This window comes from Microtus pennsylvanicus, chromosome X (genome assembly GCF_037038515.1).
Source record: "Microtus pennsylvanicus isolate mMicPen1 chromosome X, mMicPen1.hap1, whole genome shotgun sequence".
NCBI classification, from domain to species: Eukaryota; Metazoa; Chordata; class Mammalia; order Rodentia; family Cricetidae; genus Microtus; species Microtus pennsylvanicus.
Window position 1 is genome coordinate 5,396,564 of NC_134601.1, and position 22,564 is coordinate 5,419,127.

Consider the following 22,564-nt stretch of genomic DNA (forward strand, 5'->3'; position numbering starts at 1 on the left):
TGAAATACACCTTACTAACATGATTTAAAAATTTCTACATTCACATTCGTTGGATTGCTGGATTGCTTTTTGTTTTTCTAACTGAAAATATGGTTGGTTTTTTTTTTTTTGGATTTTGGAGACAGGGTTAAATATGTTTTTTAAAGTCAATGTTAAATAGTTTTATTTTATATATTTCATTTTCCTCTTAGGATACAGTACTTATGACGTGCAATGTTCTATTTCCTCTGCCTATGCACATGTTTCATGTTCAAGTACTGAAGAGTGTCGCGTAATTTATAGTAGCAGCTTAACATTAAGGCTGCCACAAACTTGGTAAATTTGGGCCCTTCAAATGTTTCCCTGCGGAACAATGCTACATCTCTTCTAGGACTGACTTAATCAATTTCTTTGATGGTAGGTCCTAAAGAAGTTCCACCAGAAAGAGGGACATCATCAGTGAAGCCCCCCAAGTATTCTTCCCAGCATACCAAGTATGGTATGCTGGTAGAGCTTGGTAATGATGGGGTAATAATGGGGTTGCTGACTTTTTCCAGTTCTTTCTGCCAGTGTTCAGCTCTTTCCTTTTCTGCAGTCTGATTCTTATCCAGGCAACTGATGATTCCATCATACTTGTTTAAATCTTCTGTTTGTCCTCATCATTGAAATTGCCTTGAAGGTTCTCATCTTTAGCTGTTGCTCTCACACCGAATGCATAGGACTCCAGTGAATTCTTGGGTGGTACCTTATCTCTCTGCTTCTCATCTTCGGTTTTGTACTTCTCAGCTTCCTGGACCATGCACTTATTATCTTACTTGCTCAAAGGACCCTTGTCATCAGTGGTGATGATCTAGTTCTCCTTTCCTGTGCTTTTATCCACAGCAGAAACATTGGGAGGGCCATTGGCATCCATATCAAAGTGACGTCATTCTGAGGAATGCCATGGGGTACTGGAGATATGCCTATGAGTTCAAACTTTTCAAGCGGTTTGTTATCCTTAGTCATGGCCTTTTTACCTTCAAACACCTGAAGGAACACACCAGTTAGTTGTCAGAGTAGGTGGTAAAGATAAGTGTGTTAGGTAGGAATTACAGTATTGTGTTGGGTGAAGACAGTCATGACTCCCCCAACAACAGCTTCAATACCAAGAGGAAGAGGAGTGACGTCCAAGAGCAGCAAATCCTTAACATTCTCAGACTTGTCTCCAGACAGAACGACCTCTTGGACAGCTGCTTCTTTTGCAATAGTTTCATCAGGGTTAATGCTAGTCTTCAGTTCTTTTCCATTGAAGAAGTCATTCAGAAACTCCTGAATCTTGGGGATCCTGAGAGAACCACCCACCAGGACAACATCATGAATGTGTGACTTGTCTAGTTTGACATCTCAAAAGGGCTATTCTACAGGATTCAGTGTGCCACAGAATAGGTAACATTCAAGTCTTCAAATTGAGAGCAGGTAATAAAGGTATAGAGGATGATTTCCTCATAAAAGAAAATCAAACTCAGCACTGACCTGGGTGCTGGAGGAGAGGGTACATTTAGCCCATTTACACACATTACAGATGCAGGACTGCTCTCTTGTCCTCACTGATGTCCTTCTCGTAATTGGATTTAAGGTCAACAATAAAATGGTAGACCACTAGATTATCAGTCTTCTCTACCCAAGTGGGTATCTCCAGCTGTAGATTTGACCTAAAGAGTTCCATCCTCAATGGTGAGGATTGACACATCAAAAGTACCACCTCCCAAAAAAATAGATTTGACACAGTCCTTTCACCTCCAACCTTCTTCTCTAAGCTATAAGCCAAAGCAGCAGCAGGTTCATTGATAATTAAGTACATTGAGACCCTCAATAGTTCCAGCATCTTTTGTCACAACTGCTGACAGTCATTGGTAGCATTCTTCCCAAGACAGACTTCTCCAGAAATTTCATTCATCTTTTTTGGAACCATAGAGGATACCTCCTCTGGGGAGAAACTTTTTGTCTCTCCTTTGTTTTCTACTTAGACCTTGGGCCTGCAGGCACATTCATCACCGTGTTTCATATCACACTGAATAACAGCATGGTCAAACCTACACCAGACAGATGTTTGGCATCAAAAACTGTCTTGGTGGGCTCCATTGCAGCCTCATTCACAGCATCCCCAATTAATTGTTCTGAGTCAGTAAAAGCAACATATCTTGGTGAGATTCAGTTGTCCTGTTTGGCAATTCTTTACACATTTCCTTGCTGGAAGACACCCATACAGTCATAGGTGGCACCCAAATCAATACCAGCTGCTGGTCTCTTATACATAGCTGCTTACATGTAGGCCCAACTGTGCTGGCAACAAGGCCACCTGAATTCCCCAAAGTTCCCACCACACTCAATGAGCTGAAATTACTCTTTATTCATATAATATATTCTGATTATGGTTTACTTTCCCTGCCTTCCTCCTAGATCCTTCCCACTTCCCCACCTACCCAAAGTTCACATTCTCTCTCTCTTTCTCTCTCTCTCTCTTTCTCTCTCTCTCCCTCTACCTCTCTCTCATTAGAATACAAACAGGCATCTAAATAACAATATTAAATAAAGTAAAATAAAACAAAAAAGTAAGAATAGGGCAAAGCAAACAAACAGAAAAAACAAAGTAAAAGCACAAGAAATATGCAGATGCTACTAAAACAATATGCACATGATAAATTGAAACACTATTAACAAAAGTTCAGAGACAGAAATGGGGATTCAACCTGAAGGTCTGAAAAGCAAAACAGCCAACAACTGATTCTTACCTCTACCTCAGTCCAAAAATGGTGCTCCTGCCTCCAGGAATCTCAGAACGAGACTGAGACTGAGAGCTGTCTTCTCCTGTTTTATAATCCTCTCTAGTTCTGGGATTAAGGGCATGCACCACTACCGCCTGGTTTCTATAGCAAGCTAGTGTGGCTACTGGGATTAAGGTGTGTGTCATTGCTGCCTGGCCTGTAAGGCTGGCCAGTGTGGCTGTTTACCTTTCTGATCTTCAGGAAAGCTTTATTTACTAAAATACAAATAAAATGCCACTTACAATAAATATTTAGACTTTCCAGTAAAATTTAAACTAAAATAAAATTTCAACCAAGATCTAAACTATGTGCAAGTCCAGGTAATGAGTTTTTACTGTTAATAGACCCTCATAAGAACTAACGAATTTGTATTAAAAGAAAATAAAAGAACTTTAACTCAAAGTAAAGGATGAAGGTTATTAGCTGAGAACAAAGAATATGGAAAACATGTTAAAAGTAAAGAAAGAATTACTACAGCAAATAGCTATAATAATTGCAGGCAGAGGCCGCTTGTTCATTCTCGGCTGTCCAGACTTAAAATAACCACACAGAAACTGTATTAATGTAATCACTGCTTGGCCTATTACTTAAGCACATAGGTAGCTAGCTCTTATATCTTTGGTTGGCAAATTTATATTATTTTATATTTTATTATGAGGCTTGTGGCCTACCGGCAAGGTTCCAAATAACAGCTTGTATCTTTCCCCTCTGACGGCTTATGGTTGTCTCACTGACTCTGCATAATCTCTCTATATATAGATCTCTTTCAGCCTGGCTATATTCTGTTAAGCCATTGGCTGAAAACAGTTTGTTTATTAGCCAATAAGAGCAACACATATAGAGAAGGACTTCCCACATCAAATAATAGTCTATTCAATTGATTATGAATGCACTTTAAAATCTTTGTAACATTTCTAAAATTGGGATATGACATACATGCTGGTATTGTCATGGTTTAATTGCTAGGATGTTTTCCTTCTTCTGAGAAGGTGAAATAGTAATGCATATGTAGTCAGTGATCCCTTTGAATTAACAAAATGTTAATAATTGCTAGTTTGGGGAACTGATACGGATTAAAATGTTTTCAAAGTCTTCTTTCACAAAGAGAAAAGAGGGGCTTAACAGATGTAGATTTCATTCTGTCAATTTTGACTATTCATATTGAAGGGAATTCTAACTATTTAGTATAAACATACAGGGGAAAGAATTATTCTGTGTGACATTGAAATATATTCTTGTTTATACATTGAAAGAGGAACATTTTCCAAGATACCAAAAGAACCAGAAATAAACATTAGACTTCAGTGAGTGATCAATTTGTTGGCAGTAATAATAGTGTTGTTACTTGAAAGCTTTAAAATATCTTAATGAGCTAGTGTCATTAGAACCCAAGATCTTCAAGGTAAGAAAAGTGTGTAATTAAGTTGATTGACTCACAGCTCTGTAACTTTAAGTATGAATTGAGAATATGGTGAGACAATATGATTCATTTCTCTTGAAAAGTACTAGATATGATGACATCCTGGTAGCATTAAAGAATAAAGAAAAAAATTGATGAATCACAATGGAAATAATATACAAAAAGTTATGGATGTAGTTAATATGATACTTTGAAGAAAAATTTATAACCATAAATGTTTAAGTAAAATGGAAATGATCAAAAGATTCATGAGCTGAGAATCCAGTTTAGGGAAATTAGTGACTTGTACCTATAATCCCAAAACTCAGGAGGCTGAGACATTAGGGTTATGAGTTCAAACCCAGCTTGGCTATGAGAGAGTTTGATGACAGCTTGATCTGCATAGTGGTATCCTGCCTCTAAATAAAGAAAAAAAAAGAGAACAATAAGACCAAGAAGTTAGAATAAGAACCAAAAAAAAAAATACAGAGTAAGAACAGATGAAAAGTCTTATGTGTTGTGATAACAGAAGAAAACATTTCATGATTCAATGGTTATGATTTAAAAACAAAAGTTGTTTCTTTCACTAGGAAAATAGACACATTTCTGGCAGCCATATTAATAACGAGACAAGCTAGTATAAGTTAATGAAGTTAGAAAAAATAATGACAGTCATATCAAGAATTAAATAGAGCAAAGGGTTAGAATTGAAAATCTTAATGTAAACTCATTTGGCTACATTAATAAATCCGGAGCCTTGGTACCCAGTCACTGTTCTAGCATTGGACGAGCATCACCATAACCAACTGTCCTGGTTGCAAGATTTCTGCTGCCTGTAAATTGACTCTGGATTCTGCCCCTCATGTCACCAATCAAACAAAATTGAACTCTTGTCTTTGGAATGAATGAAGTAAGCAGCTCTAAGCAATATTTAAAGATTTCTTAGCTGCTAGTATGATGGGAATACCTCTCCAAACTGAGAGGACCAGTAGGCTCTTCCTGCCCCTTCTGTCTTGTTTCTGTGTTGACGTGGACACAAATCACTATCCTTATTCACTAGTGGGCTCTCTCTGCCCCTTCTGTCTTGTTTCTGTGTTGATGTGGACACAAATCACTATCCTTATTCACTAGTGGGGTCTTGTTTCTGTGTTGATGTGGACACAAATCACTATCCTTATTCACTAGTGGGCTCTTCCTGCCCCTTCTGTCTTGTTTCTGTGTTGATGTGGACACAAATCACTATCCTTATTCACTAGTGGGCTCTTCCTGCCCCTTCTGTCTTGTTTCTGTGTTGACGTGGACACAAATCACTATCCTTATTCACTCATAAGTTCTTCCTCACTTGAAAGACTCTCTCAGCAGCTAGATCCATGCAAACTTCCAAATTTTTTTGTATTCTTTCCCATTTCACTGTCCCCCATACATCTTTCTCATTGTTTTGTTTTTGCTTCATCCTTATCTGTTTCCACTGAAATTATATTACCTTAAACGACAAGAAAACCAGAGTTAGGGTCAAGGTTTAATTCAATTGCTTTGGCATTATACTGGTTCCATGGAAACCTCCGAATCTTTTCGTGTCTAGTCTCCTATCCTTGGCGCTGGGTTTTCTTGAGTTTACTAGAAAGATGATTGCAACAACACCAAATGTAACATCAAAAACAGATAGGAAAGATTGTGCTTTTATTTTATTGCTATACTTTTAAATAAAAATTAAATATTGATATCAATTTTTAAAATATGTTTTATTTATTTTATGATGGAGGAAGAGAGACACACAGCACACCAGTGGGTGTCAGAGGACAATTTGGGGAAGTTGGTCCCTTTCGTTCACCAGGTGTGTCTTGGGAATTGAAATCAGGTCCACAGGTTTGGCAGAAGTACCTTTATCAGGTGAGCCCATTTCAGACCCATTTTTACTTCTTTTGGGGGTCTAGAGATATATCCCAGTGGCCTAGCACTGCATAAAACTGTGTGTTGGATCATGAGCACTGAAAACCATTATTGTAATTGACGCAGAGGACGTATACATATTATGGGATATGCTGTGATAGTTTGATGCAGGTATACAGTGTAAAATGATCAAATCAGGTTAATTCATATTTCCACCTCTTCACATGCTTATAATATCCTTATATTTGGAAACTAAAACTTCTCTCTTCCTAAGTTATCTAGTAAGTTAATATGAGCTATAGTCACCTAAGTGTGCTGTAGAGCACTAGAAAGTATTCTTCATATTGAAACGTGTTTGGGGTATTCCCTACCAAGCCTCCATCGACAGCCTTTCCTACTCTCATTCCTAACAGGAATCACCATTGCATTTTCTGATTTTACACAGCTTTTATATAAAACCGAGAGCCTGCTCTATTTGTCTTTTCATGCCTGGCTTATTTTATGTAACATGATGGCTTCTAGTTCCATTTCATTTTGTTGCAAATGACAGAGTTGCATTCTCTCTCTCTCTCTCTCTCTCCCTCTCTCTCTCCCTCCCTCTCTCTCTCTCCCCCCCCCCCTCTCTCTCTCTCTCTCTCTCTCTCTCTCTCCCTCTGTCTCTCCCTCTGTCTCTCCCTCTGTTTCTCTCTCTCTCTCTCTCTCTCTCTCTCTCTCTCTCTCTCTCTCTCTCTTTCTCTCTCCCTCTCTGAATATATTTCATTGCATCTGTACAGCATACTTTCTTTATTCATTTTTCTGCTATTGGAACCCCCAGGTGATTCTTATATGTCTCTCTGTAAGGAATGAGGAAAGTTTTTCTGGAAGCCACACCACAGATTTCACTTCAAACAAAATTCTATTTTAGAATGCTGTCAGAAGAATTTTTCTTAAGGTGTAGACATACTTGTTGGCACACACCTGGGATCCTGATACCCTGGAGGCTGATACAAAAGGATCAAAAGGCCAGTCTGGGCTACATACTGAGACCTTGTCTCACAAACAAACAACAACAACAAATACAAGAATGTGTTCTGCACTCAATAGTTACTAAACTAGTAGCCAGTATAATTAGTAATTGTGCTCTATTTATGGCCCCCAGTATTAGCTGTTTCCTTTTGTGATCTTCAGCTTCATTTCAGGTGTATATCTTGGAACACCTGGGAAATGAGCTTAGACTTGAAGAACCCCTTTCTATGGAAAGAGTTTTGACTGAGCCAAATGCTTCTGGTCCTTACAGATGTGGATGGTGTTTCATTGGTGCTTGTTCTTTGCAAGAATACGAGAAAAATCAGATGTTACCTCTTCTAGTGATACCCGGGATTTTTGGACATTTTAAGCCTAGAAAAAGAAAGATGAAAAAAAGCATACAAAGATGTTTTGAATTTGTATGTGTTTGGAAGAACACACTCTAGAATTGTCCTGGGACTAATAAGTTGCCTTTTGGAGAAACTAGTAGATTCATATCTGAAAACGAAAGGTATCTTAGTTTATTTGCCAATATTTTTGTTCTCTCTCTCTCTCTCTCTCTCTCTCTCTCTCTCTCTCTCTCTCTGTATGTGTGTGTGTGGGGGTAACATTTGCATGTGGAGGCAGGCAATTCTATCACTCTCTACCCTTTTCTTTGAAACCAATATCTCAGGAAACCTGGAGCTTACCAATTCGGCTAGACTGCTGGGCCAGTAAGTCCAAGATCCTCTCCTGACTCTACTTCCCCAGCTCTGGAATGACAGCTGTGCTGCTGCATCTGGCCTTTTAGTTGACTGCTCTGCATCTGAACTCAGGTCCTCATGCTTGCACAATAAACCCTTTTCCCACTGAGCCATCTCCCCAGCCCCCATAGTTTCCAATATTTTAATGTGTACAAGTTTTAACTATTTTCAATAAACTCGCCGATCTTTAGGTTTTTCTCATTTACCTGTTTTTTCCCCTTTGTTTACAACTCCATATGATTTTGGAGAGTGTCTATTACAACATCTAGCTGTCTTTGGTTACAAGTGGCAACAACCAGTTTTGCCTAATATGAAAAGGAATTCACTGCAAGAATGCTAAGTGTCTCACATAATTAGGAAAGCTGGAAAGGAGGCTTTGGAAAGGACTACATGCTAGCAGCTTTACCACAATATGTTATTATCATTGTTCTGATATATTATTACTTATTGTCATTAATTTTAACCATGCTTGATTAAGACAGTAAACTTTATGATAGGTCTGCGTATAGGGAAGAAAACATCTGACTAAACGTCAGTACTTTCATAAGTGAAGCAGGGAAACTGCCGTGATTTTGGGGCCAGCCTTGGCTCCCTGGTGAGAGACAAAACAGCTGGGCTACAGAGTGAGACCCTGGCTCAAAAAGAAACGGAAAAAGGCAGGCGGAGGAGGGAAGTAAAGGGGGAGAAGGGGGAGCAGCAGCAGCAGCAACATCTGGCTAAGAGACAGACAAGCACACTCCAGCACACTAGCGGCTAGAGAATGGCCTGTATCAAATTACACTTTTGTCACAGCCACTTGCATTTAATTTGTATTATTTTTTATTATTATACCCCCCAAGAGACTGTAATCACGTGTCATGTTATTTTCTGGGTGTTGTCTTTGTCCGTGTGCCAAGACACTCAAGAAAGAAAGAAAAAAATCTTTTCTTTTTGCTGCAGTCTGTCAAGACCCCACACCACTCTCACTGTATGCCTGACTTTTTATAAGACTTACACCTCAAATCATAAAAGATACCTTTATGGGCTAGAATGTAATGCTTTTATACCTTTATACCTTGTGTTATGCTTCAGTAGAGGTAAACATGTGAGATAACCTCAAAGAAAAGAATGGGGGGAGAGGTGATATATATGTGCGAACTCCTGTCTCCCCTATTTTTCTCATATATATAGATATATCTATATTATATGCTTTTATGAATTAACATCTCTTTCCCTCACACATATAATCAATCCTCAGAACACCCTTGAGAAGAATGTTGCTTGTTTGCTTGCTTGAGACAGTTTCACATGTATTTCAAGCTGTCCTTGAATTCACTGTGTAACTGAGAATGACCTTGACCATCTATTCCTCCTGCCTCTACCAAGTGCTGGGATTACTGGTGTGCTCCCCAATTGGTTTCTGAAGTGCTAGAGGTCAATCCAGGGCTTTTGTAAAACCTGTGATTTTAGAGACTGGAAAGCTAGCACTGGAGAGGATTAGGTGCTTTTGTTGACATCACATAAGTAAAATGATAAGTAAAAATGATGCTAAGATACGAATCCAGGTCTTCTGGCTCTCAAGGGACTTCGTTTTCTTTGAGACAAGCTTTTACTATGAAGCCCAGGCTAGTCTTGAATTCCAGTAAACCTCAGCCTCCAAAATTTCTGAACTTTTTATTGCTGTGTCGTACCCATGCATAACAGTGATGGTTACAAGTATTGAGACCATAGCAGAATGCACGTCCAGTAGCAGAATCTCTATCCTCTTGCCTCCTTCCAACCAATGCCCTTCTGGGGGGGAACTGTTGTCTGCTTTTTGCATAAATGCAGATGTTGCATAAATAAGTATTGTCTTGTGGAATCAGTCACTAAGAATTATTCATATGGGTATTTTTGTATGGTAATCACCTATGAGATTTGTGAGAACTGAAGTCAGTTTTTATTGCTGCTAGAGTATGCCACAATGTGACTGCATCATACTACAGTTATTTACCTAATGTATTCTACGAGAGATCTACTCTAACAGAGTATCTTCAGGAAATGTAGCTTAGTTGGTAGAGTGATATCCAGCATGCATAAATCTCAGTGAATGATCTCCAGTACTCCAGAAACCAACTGTGGTGTGTAATCCTAACTCTTGGGAGGCAGAGATAGAATAGATTGCCGAGGTCATCTGTGGTTGCACAGTGTATTCAAGGCCAGCCTGAGATACAGGTGATGTTTCAAGCAAAGTAACAAGCAAACTGGCTAAAAGCTATTTTCAAGATGACTGACAAAAATAAATTATGTGGCAACTTGATTTGACTATAGTATGCAATTACATAATTGTACCATTATCGGCTGGCTCAGTGAAGATTTTTTGGTAGATGTGATTAACCTATGATCAACTGACTATAGACTATTCACCTTTGGAAACAAGATGAGCGTCATCTAATAAGGTTTTAAAAGGAAAAACACAATTTCTCAAAGGAAAAAGAAGTCCCCCCTCCCTTGAGATTTATTCCTCCTTTATCCTAATCCACATTCTAGTTTTATAATGTACACACCCCCCCACACACACACACTGTTTCTCTCTCTTTTAAATAAATCTAGCTTCTACATATGAGAAAAACATGCAGCATTTGTCTTTCTGAGTCTGGATTATTTGGTTTACATAATGGTTTGCAGTTTCATTCATTTTCCTATCAATGTCATGTGCCCTATTTCCTTTCCTTTCCTTTCCTTTCCTTTCCTTTCCTTTCCTTTCCTTTCCTTTCCTTTCCTTTCCTTTCTTTCTGAGGTAGGCTTTTATAAAACTAAACAAAGTAGATCAATATGACAGGGCTGCTTTCTATGCAATTTTGAGAACATAATCTACAGAAAAGTAGAAATTGTAGAAATGATAAAAGGATCAGTAGTTATCTAATGCTGAAGTACAGAGAATAGATAAGTAGAAAATAGAAGTTTTTAGGACTGAAACTACTATTTTATGACAGTGGTGGATATGCTACACATTTCTTCAAACCATGCAGTTTACAAAGGCAAAAATAAATTCTAGAGCCAGGCGGTGGTGGCGCATGGCTTTAATCCCAGAACTCAGTAGGCAGAGGCAGGTAGATCTCTGTAAGTTCGAGGCCAGCCTGGTCTAAAAGAGCTAGTTTCAGGACAGGCACCAAAGCTAGAGAAACCCTGTCTCAAAAAACAAAACAAAACAATATAAAAAATAAATTCCAGTACAAATAATAAGAAATCCTGTGTTGGGGTAAACGCATCAGTTGCAGTGAGTCTAGCACACTAGTGGCAATATGAAGAACTGGAGGAGACAAATCATATAGCAGGCAGGCACACAGGGGAAAGTCTATATGGTCTGTTCATTTTGCTGTGAACTTAAAATTGCTCAAGAAATTAATTCTTTTAAAATTCTCTTAAATGTCAGAGTGATGGAGGAGGGTCATCTTTCTATCTGTTGTTTCATTGGTTAATTAATAAAGAAACTGCCTAGGCCCATTTGATAGGCCAACCCTTAGGTGGGTGGAGTAAACAGAACAGAATGCTGGGAGAAAGAAGTTGAGTCAGGAGTTGCCATGGTTCTCCCATTCCAGACAGATTCAGGTTAAGATCTTCCCTGGTAAGCCACCTCATGGGCTACACAGATTATTAGAAATGGGTTAGATCTATTTGTAAGAGCTAGCCAATAAGAGGCTGGAACTAATGGGCCAGGCAGTGTTAAAAAAATACAGTTTCTATGTGATTATTCCGGGTAAAGCTAGCCGGGTGGCGGGACACAGCCCGCCACTCCTCACAACAGATGCAGCCCACCGCTGCTCCTATTACATCATCAGAGGACCCCAGAATGTAGACTTCACAAACAGTGGTACAAAAAAAACATATTTGTAATGACAAGCATGTGAAATAATCTCAAAGGATAGGGGGGAAAAGGAGCTGACATCTATCAGAAAACAGTGTGTTCTTGAGTATTGAAAAGCTAAATCCACCAGGCTGCACATACACATTGTTTTTACTGATGAGATTTGTTTCTCATTGAGACTCATACTAACAATTCTGAAATGACATTACATATATTTAGAGATTAAATATGTGATGTATATAAAAATGTAAATATAAATAAAATCATGCTTCTCACTATCAGAGGAAGTTATAGATAAACAGAGAAGACATGCTGCAATAAATTTCTCCATGCTTTATTAGAGATACAAGCATTACAAACTCATATTTATATGTGTGCATACATTTATACAGAAGGACAAATACAGACATATAGATATGTATTATATTTACTTTGCTGTACACACAAATGCACCCTTGTTTTAACCACTGAGACAGCTTAGAAGTTGAAAGTCCAAGAACCATTAGCATCCATGGTGTCTAAATTTTCTTTTCTAAATAGTGTTCTCCAGTAAAAGGATCCCTTGGAGAAATGGCCAGTGGTCGAGCTAAGGTAGGAAAATATAAGAAGGAACTGGGGCATCAAATAGTGCTACAAAGAACTAAAAATAAGAACAGAGAGATGGGAAGCAAGGGAGAAATATGGAACAAGAGAAGTCAGCCTAAAAGAGTTTCCTGTGGCCAAAGTTAGAACATGTTGCTCAGCAAAACAAATGATGCTACCCATGAGTCCGCTGATGGAAATGATTACATGAATGAATAGTGTAGACATGACACATTTTCTTGAGAGAATAACAATTGGTGGGAAAAAAGACTACATGAAATTGAAGGAGAGAAGGAGAGGTAAAAAAGGAGGGTTTTGAGGAAGGAAGAGGAAATGGAGAAACGTTGTAATTATATTATAATCTCAAAAAAGATATTTAACATCCTCCGGCCAGTGAGATGGGTCAGTGGGAGTTTGATTCTTGGGACACATGTGATGAAGAAGACAATTGACTCACAAAAGTTGCCCTGTGGCCTGCATACCTCTACACATACATGCACACCTCCACGCATCATAAATAAGTAAAGTTGTTTAAAAAGAGAGAGGATAATTTCAAATAATATATAAAATTTCTCCATTCTCCAAATATAGTTTAATCCTAATCCCCTTGAGTATAGACTGAACTTGGTAATTTATGCCTAATGAATAACTGTGGACGTGAAGAAAGTAGAACTCCGTACTGGAAAATTCACTAAGTAATCAAGAGCAATATAACTACAGTTTAGACACAGAATAACAGGCACTTCTTGACATGAGATGAGAAAATCATTCGTATCAGTGGTAGGCTTCAAAACCTCTGTAATATCAGTATCATCATTAGAAAATTCCAGATGAACTCAAATTGGTGCCCCCCATATGTGTGACCTATAATCTTCTAGACTGTTGAGGTAATGAAATCAAAGAAACTATCATGGGCTGTGGGAAGATATGGAGACATGACAGGTAAGTGCAGCCGACGAGCTTGTGCTGAATCTTGGGAGAGCAAAAAAAGGATTTCAGGGGAAAACCCCATCTAGACCCAAATAAAACCCTAATTTTCACCTAATAATAGTTTGATACCACTTGGGATAGCCCACTTGTTTGGATGAATGTGCCACGGAGAGTGAAAGGCATTTCAATGGAACCTTGGAGAGTTTACTGGAACGCTCTATATTATCTTTGCACCCTTTTTTCATGAGTAAAAATGCTTTTAAGATATATGTACAAATAGACAGTAAACACATGAAAAAATTCCCAGCCACTTCTCATCAAAGAAATGTAAATCAAAACCACAATGGCACTCTATTTATACACTTTTGGATTGTCCACAAGGAGACAATGGTGTTAGAAAGGACAAGGAGACACAAAAGCTCTGGTACATTATTGAAGGGAATGTAAAATAGTTTAGCTGATGTAGGAACTGGTCTGACAGTTTATTAAGAAACTATACAGGAAATTCCCCCATGACTCAGAAATCACACTCTCCAATATTTCCAGAGTGGTGTGAAATGTTATGACTAAGTTCTTTTCAACTAAAGGTGGGAATTTGATGCTAATTACCATTATGTGTATTTGGAGCTCTGAAGTAGAAGAATCAGTTCTCCTGGTGGTTAGACTTTAGTGGATAGATGAGAATTCTGTCTTCTGAGATGGGGAAGACTGGAGATGGAATAAGATTTGTGCAGTGTGGGACGCAAGAATTCTATTTGGGGTTAAGTAAAAAATACCTCTAAAGAAATGTTCAATATTTGAGACTGGAAAAGTCTGATTGTAAATGTAATTATTTTTGGTGAAGTTGAGAACAATCTTCCATTACCAATAGCACCTACTGTTCAGTATTACAGCTGATATGCCAGGGATGGTCTAAAAAGCATCCCTCCTAGCTAGATGTTGTGGTGTACACCTTAAAACCAGCAATGGGGAGCTTAAGGCAGATGGCGCTCTATGAGCTCAAGTCAAGCCTGGTTTATACACTGAGTTCCAGAGCAGACAGGGCTACATAGAAAGACCCTGTGTAAGAAACAAAACATAGAAACCAGAATTCTGTGACCTCTTCCCACACATTATTTTTTTTTAAAAAAAAAAAGTGTGTATCCCTCCAAGTCCATAAAGTTTTTTAAAGGTTTTTCCTTTGGTGGCTATTGAGACGTTAGAGTCTCATGCATGAAGCCCAGCATAATGGTCATCACCCCCTCCACGATAACGGCTTTCCAAAGACTTTCAGCAGCAGATGATAATTTTCCAGCCACCTACACAATCTGGAGGAAGAATTCTGCTTATTACTGTCGAATGGTGCTATCAATTTGCAATTTAGGGTAGACAAAGTGGTACAGCCCATTTAAGACCCAGTTTAAGAATTGACTTTTGCTATTCCTAGATACTGTGGGCAGACTTCACAGTCACTATGGGCACTGGTTCTCTTTTTTTTTTAAATTAAAAATCATCATCATCAAAAGAATCATCATCATCATCTGTGTTGGAGGGAAAGAAACATGTTCTGTGGCATGCACTTAGAAACCAAAGGACGACTTTGGGAGTCAGTTGTGGCTTCAGATCCTCAAGTCCAGGAATTGCCCTATGGTCTTTGGGTTTGTGTAGCACTTTTACACACTGAGCCATCTCACTGGCCCAAGCACCAGTTTCTTTTGAGCAAATCTGTCACCAGCTCTGTCCTTTTTTTTTTTAGATTTTCTTCTTGTGTTTTGTTTTGGTTTTTTGAGACAGGGCTTCTCTGTGTAACAGTCCTGGTTGTCTTAGAAGACCAGACTGGCCTAGAACTCATAGAGATATGCCTGCCTCTGTCTCCTGAGTGCTAGGATTAAAGGCGTGCACTACCATGGCCACCCAACTCAGTTCTGTCCTTTCTACCAAGAGGAATATTACAGATTTCTGCTGAAAGGTGACCCTTAAGAATGTATAGACTTGCTGGGCGATGGTAGCGCACGCCTTTAATCCCAGCACTCGGGAGGCAGAGGCAGGCGGATCTCTGTGAGTTCGAGACCAGCCTGGTCTACAGAGCTAGTTCCAGGACAAGCTCCAAAGCCACAGAGAAACCCTGTCTCGAAAAACCAAAAAAAAAAAAAAAAAAAAGAATGTATAGACTTGTTCTTGAAGTTGTCATACCAGGCTGGATTGTCTCCAACAAGTGAGTCTGGGAAAGGTGGTCTTCTCATTCTTGAAAATAAAGGCCAGCCACAGAAACAGCTGACCTGAGCTAGTGTGAGTCCACTGACGCTGGACTGACAGTGGGGAACCTGCATAGGCCCAAACTAGGCCCTCTGAATGTGGGGGACAGTTGTGGGGCTTGGGCAGTCTGTGGGATCACTGGAAGTGAAACCAGAATTTATTCCTGTGCTTGAACTGACTTTTTGGAACCCATTCTCTTCTGAGGGATACCTTGTTCAGCCTAGATATAATGGGGAGGGCCTTGGTCCTGCCTCAAAGTGATGTGCCATACTTTGTTGACTCCCCATGGGACTCCTTACGCTCTCTGAGTAGTGGATGGGATTGGGTGAGTAGAAGGTGGAGGGGTGGGAGAAGGAACTGGGATTGATATGTAAATGAGAAAAGATTGTTTTAAAAAAAATTAGAAAAAAGAAAAAAGGAGAAAATAGAGGACAGGTAGGATAGCAGAAACAAGATGGCCGAAAGCAGTTGTCCTGGAACAGGCAAAAGAACTAAATACTATATGATCTCAGACTGAAGGAAAGTTACTATAAATGATATCATTGTTAAAATTTGAATGTAGATTGTATAGTAAATACTATTATATGTCTCATGCCCTTTCATTTCACGAGATTATTTTTCTTCTCTGTTCTGAAGAGGTTTGCATTAAAAAAAACAGAGAAAGACATTCAAGATATCTGCAACTTAATTCCTATGACTTAGTCAAAACAATACTACAGTAACAGTATGCATGCATTTGCTTATGTGTGTGTGTGTGTGTGTGTGTGTGTGTGTGTAGAGAGAGAGAGAGACAGAGAGAGAGAGAGACAGAGAGAGAGAGAGACAGAGAGAGAGAGAGAGACAGAGAGAGAGAGAGACAAAGAGAGATGGGTGGGAGTTTGGTGTGTTATATGTGGTGTAAAACATGAATGAGTCTTTATGAAGGGCGAGTACTCACTTTATGTTTAATTTTTTTCAGGAATGAAAAGTCTTGCTTAGGAAGCAAAAATGCTTGTTTCAGGAAGGAAGGAGAAATCATCAGCTAAAATATGGAGGAAGAGTCTACAGATGTAGGTTAGTGCCAAGTTATCACAGAAATGCTTGTGCATCCGTGTTTATTGCAGCACCATTCAGAGTGACCAAGGTATAGAACCACCCTTTGACTACTCCTCCATTGATATAAGAATGAAGAAAATTTGGTACGTATACACAATAGAGTTCTCTTCAGCCATAAAGAAGAACAAAATCATGTCTTTGAGGAAAACAGGATACAACTGGAGGTAATTGTCCTTAATAAATTAAGTCAAGATTAGAAAGGCAAATGTTGCATGTTTTCTTTATTAGTGGATTCCAGATATTATCTAAATATGTAGGGTCATATATGCATGTGTGATATGAAAATGGAAGTGAATGGTCATAGGGCCTAAAGGAGGAGGGATGAGAGACAACGCAGAGGGCAAAGGAGCATTAGAGGACTATAATCAGTTTATATTATTGTAAAATTTATTGGTTGTGATGTGTGTGCATAGTTTGTGTGCATGTGTACACACACGTGCATGTGCTATGAGATGGATATGGAAGCTAGAGGACAATGTTATAGACTTCTTTTCTCTGCCATTACATGGCTTCTGAGGACTGACTGCTGTGTGGCAAGCCCCTTTTCCTGCCAATCCATCATGCTAGCCCTCAACATACATTGTATACTCTTGTGTGAAACCCCCAAAAATATTCAAGGACATATTCTCATAAAATGGGGAACAACTTATGGAGGGCTATCTAGGACACCTGCCCAGGTGGCCTGTGCTTATTTGTTTGGCCTGTCAAGTATCAAGATAAGTATGAGCAAACAAAGCTCTAGGTCTGTTCAGAATTGCTCATGTGCAGTTAGGTAGGCTGTTTTCTAGGAATAAAAATTTATATGGTTTTCCAAATTATTTTTTAGAAAGGTAGCATTGGGAAAACTAACTTTAACTATGTCTTTACAAGAAAAACATCACTTCTCCTTGTTAATATGTTTAATTAATACAAAGGCAATTTAAGGAACGTGCACAAATATTCTCAGAGTGTACAAATTTCTAATTGATCTCTCTGCAGATGCTTGGTGAAGCCTGGAGTATAAAACATAATGATGGGGGATGGCCTGCAGCAGAACCTTAAACTATCCAGTAGCAAAACGGCAGCCAATGAAGGAGGTTCAGTGGATTCCTCAGGGGGTTCAGCATGAGATCCAACATAAGTAAAATGTTTCAAGGAAAAAGATGTGGCCCAAAGTCTAGAATGGCTTTGACCAATATGATAGCCATGAACCATATGTGACCATTTCAATCTAAATTCAACCAAATTAGAAATTCAGTATTCTATCACACTAGCTACATTTAATTATCAATAGCCACATTGCTGTCTGCTGTCATACTGGATAGCAAAACTACAAAACATTTTCCCCATTGGAGAGAATTCTGTTAGACATTAGGCTAAACATGAAGTGAGATAAGAACCATAAAGTGTCCACTGGTTCTTAGTGATGTGAAGATCATCTTAATATTTTTGGGAGGAGAAAACTCAGAGTGTAACATCAATGAAGATAAAAAAATTGAAGAAATAGTTTTAAGGCTTCTTCAAGAACTTTGATGGTGAACTAGAAACCAGATCAAGCCTGAATAATGAAAAAGGATATATTTTGGGCATAGAGTCCTGAAATGTTGGAGGAGGCTGCTTGTTCGTTCCAGCTGCCCAGCAGCTCAGACCCAAAATAACCACACAGAAACCATATTATTTAAAGTCATTGCTTGTCCCATTAGTTCTAGGTTCTTATTGGCTAACTCTTATATCTTAATTTAACCCATTACTAGTAACGTGTATCACCACGAGGCTGTGGCCTACCAGATAAAATTCCAGCATCTGTGTCCCGTGGGGCTACATGGCTTCTCTCTGACTCCTCCTCCCTTCTCCCATCATTCAGCTTAATTTTTCCTTACTGGCTAAGTCCTGCTCTGCTATAGGTCCAAAGCAGTTTTTTTTATTCATTAATGATAATCACAGCATACAGAGGGGACTCCCACATCACTGAAACCCTATGGAGATTGTGCATTCTACTGAGAAAAGTATACAATCACATTCCCAGCCAGGTAGAGAGGCTGACCCAGAGCTTGGGTGTCAAGGCTCTGTGAGGGAAGGGGTATCTTTTCTAGTCTGTAGAAAAGACTAGAGCAGAGCTACAGGGATGTCTGTTGACTTGGGAGCAAGAAGGCTAAGGGATTTCCATCTGAAACTTGCCATTTTTTTGTAAACTTGGGAGTGAGTTCATTTTCTGACTGGACAACAGGATATGAACAGAATGATGTAACTCTGCAAAGAAAAAAGATAGAACATTCCTAGAGTCTCAAGTTTGAACATCCATCAGAAGCCCCTGTGTTGTGGAATATTACTGTAACTATGTAAAGATGTGTTACATTTGTTTATGTTGCATAATATTACTTTAACTAGACAAAAATATGTTACATTTGCTTAAGTATATAAAGATGTGTTGTATGTGTTTTACCTTACCTGCCTAAAGTGCCTTATTGACTTGATAGCAAACTAAGTAGCCAATAGCGAGGCAGAGGTGGAATAAGAAGGACTGGAGGGCAGAAAGAATAAGTAGGAGGAGAAATCTAGGCTCAAAGGAGGGAGAGAATGAGAGAGGAAGAGGGGGAGATGCTCAGGTCCAGCTGCCAGAACGACAGACATGGAGTAGGACATACAGAAAAGGAAAAAGGTAAAAAGTACCGAGACAAAATATACACGAGGAGAAACAGGTCAATTTAAGGTGTAAGAGCTAGATTTGGGAGCTGGTTGATGGTCCAAAAGAAAGTTGGTTATACCCCTGGTGGGTCTACTGAAGCAGAGTGGTTGCCCCCAGCTCAAAGACTACAACTCAGAGCAGAGGAAGACGCACCAGGAAGGTACATTTCTAACCAGCTCCTGGATGGTGCTATTGCCTCATTGGGCCAGGGACTCCCCTAGATTTTCCAAGTAGTGTTTATTGTGAGAACTACAAGTATTGATGAGGAGGACAAAGTATGCGGATGATCAAGAAGGTGTGCAACTGAACATGTGCAAGAACTGACTGGAGGAGGCACAGCAAGTGTTAGAGCAGCAAGACTTATATTAACCTTTTGTGGAGCCATCAAGGTAGACTAGAATCTGAGATAATCAAGTGAGAGCGGCTCCTTGTGTGGTAGAGAACCAAAACCAGAATCCCAAACTCTTACGTTCTTCACTTACATCAAGGGTTAAAATGGGTCTGGTTCTTGAACACAAGAAGAAAAAAAATATATAAGAAAGATTTCTTTGAAGATGCTTATGATGTTTGGGAGTGGGCGTGAGAGGTTTCTTCTACATCAATGTGGGAGAGAGGAATTTCAAGGGGCACTTAAGAAACCTTGATGTTTATCCACCGGGGCTGGGCAGACATTGTGAGACAGCGTGTGATTCTCAGCTGGTAAATGTAAAAGGCTTCCCAGTGCTCCAAAAGCTGGGAGAGTAAGCAGTGTGCAGTAAACCCCAAGGATCAGACAAGAACTGCACATGCAAGAGGGGTCTTCAGTTTAGGAGTCTTCTGTAATGTGGGGGTTTCAGAGGAAATCACAAAAGCATCTATGAAAGCGATATCTTTGAACATCTGCTTGACCTGGATTGTGAAAAGCCAAATTACAGCAGGATCAATCCAGAAAGAACTCCACGGTCAACCCTCCCCTCTTTCCGTGCTCCCTCTGTATTTCTGAACTAGGGCGTACCCATACAACAAATCAAAATGCAGGAGGGTCAGTTAAATTGAAAAGGAAAATTACCAGTGAATACCTCTTACTGCATTTACATTTAGCATAATGTTGCATGCCGGGTGTGTTTTATGCTGAAAGGATTCATTGTTTATCTCAGATTTCAGTTTAACTGGGCATCCTCCATTATTGCTGCAGCTGGACATAGGGTCACAAACTATATTTAGAGATATATGAAAAGGATTGGAGGTCTAAATGTGAAAAAGAGGCAAAAAACATGGCTTGTTTACTGGTTGGAGGTCCTTCACCTCTAGCAGATGCTACCATGAACTTTAGCTTGAAAGCCTTGCTTACTAAAAAGGAAAAGAATTCTAAATAGCCACTTAAATCTATCTTGTGCCTTATCCACAGAAATGATGGGAGACAATTGGGAAGGTGGTTAGGGTGCTGTTTTGTGACTTGTGTTCAACTTACTGATTATTTTTTGTATATGCAAAACCAATAAGCCTGGAAGTATGTGTACCAAACTTAAGAAGTGTTTATTTCTCGTCTTGCAGTGGATTTGTTGTTTTGCTTTCAACTCTCTTTGGTTTTGTTTAGTTTGAGTAGCTGTGAATACAGTATGAATACAGATAACTTTGACCTTCACCATTAATGATGATTTTAGACTTGTTATTTTTTAACTCAGTATTTTCTTGGTGTGTTTTTATGTTAACATTGTTCTCAAAAGTAATTTCTATAGCTACTTCATAGTCCATTAGATGAATAGCTCAATGCACTCAAGATCCTTATTCAGATTAATCTTCTCCTTTATTAATATGTATAATAATGAAAGCTTTGTGATTTATATTATGCACATTTTTACCTGATGCCGTAGGAAACATCTCTAGAAGTTGAGTGGTAAACCAAAAAATTAATTAAATGCATGACCTCAGGATTCATAAGAAGTCCCTATTATAATCTGCTTGCCTCAAAATATATAAAGAACTCAAGAAACTAGACATCAAGAAACCAAATAATCAAATTAAAAATGGGGTACAACTCTAAACAAAGAATTCTCAAAAGAGGAATCTCAAATGCCTGAGAAACACTTTTTAAAAGTTTAACATCCTTGGCCATGAGGGAAATACAAGTCAAAACAACCTTGAGATTCCATCTTTTTTTCCTTGCTTAATATTGTTTTTTTTAATTGAGCTCCCCATTTTTCTCTGCTTCCCTCCCTGCCTCTCCCCTCCCCCCTTCAACCCTGCCCCAAGGTCCCCATGCTCCCAATTTACTCAGGAGCTCTTGTCTTTTTCTACTTTCTACTTCCCATGTAAGTCTCTCTTAGTGTCCTCATGGTTGTCTAAATTATCTGGCATTGTGGTTTGCAAGCTGGTTTTCTTTGCTTTATGTTTAAAAACCACCTATGACTGAGTACATGTGATAATTGTCTTTCTGTGTCTGAGTTACCTCACTCAAAATAACGTTTTCTCGCTACATCCACTTTCCTGCAAAATTCAAGATGTCATTATTTTTTTCTTCTGTGTAGTACTCCATTGTGTAAATGTACCACATTTTCTTTATCCATTCTTCAGTTGAAGGGCATTTATGTTGTTTCCAGGTTCTGGCTATGACAAACAAAGCTGCTATGAACACAGTTGAGCATGTGTCCTTGTGGTATGATTGAGCATCCTTTGGATATATACCCTAAAGTGGTGTTACTGGGTCTTGAGGAAAGTTGTTTCTTAATTTTCTGAAAAATTGCCACACTGACATCCAAAGGGGTTTTACCAGCTTGTGGTCCCACCAGCAATGCAGAAGTGTTCCCTTTTCTCCACAACCTCTCCAGCATATTTTGTCATCAGTGTTTTTGATCTTGGCCATTCTTACAGGTATAAGATGGAATCTCAGAATTGTTTTGATTTGCATTTCTCTGATGACTAAGGATGTTGAATATTTCCTTAAGTGTTTTTCAGCCATTTTAGATTCCTCTGTTGAAAGTTCTCTGTTTAGGTTTGTACTCCATTTTTTTTTATTGGATTATGTGTTCTTTTGGTGACCAATTTCTTGAGACCTTTGTATATTTTGGAGATCAGACCTCTGTCTGATGTGGGGTTAGTGAAGATCTTTTCCCATTCTGTAGGCGTCTGTTTTGTCTTGTTGACTATGTCCTTTGTTTTACAGAAGATTTTAGTTTCAGGAGGTCCCATTTATCAATTGTTTCTCTCAGTGTCTGTGCTGCTGGGGTTATAATTAGGAAGTGGCCTCCAGTGCCAATGTGTTTAAGTGTATTTCCCTCTTTCTCTTCTATAAGGTTCAGTGTGGTTGGCTTTATGTTGAGGTCTTTGATCCATTCGGATTTGACTTTTGTGCATGGTGATAGATATGGGTCTATTTTTATTCTTCTACATGTTGATATCCAGTTATGCCAGCAACATTTGTTAAATATACTT

General features: G+C 38.9%; 1 pseudogene; it reads right to left on the reverse strand.

The window, feature by feature from the left end:
* Positions 1-377: 377 nt before the first annotated feature.
* LOC142841652 (heat shock cognate 71 kDa protein pseudogene) lies at positions 378-2,274 on the reverse strand (annotated as a pseudogene).
* Between the last annotated feature and the right edge of the window lie 20,290 nt (positions 2,275-22,564).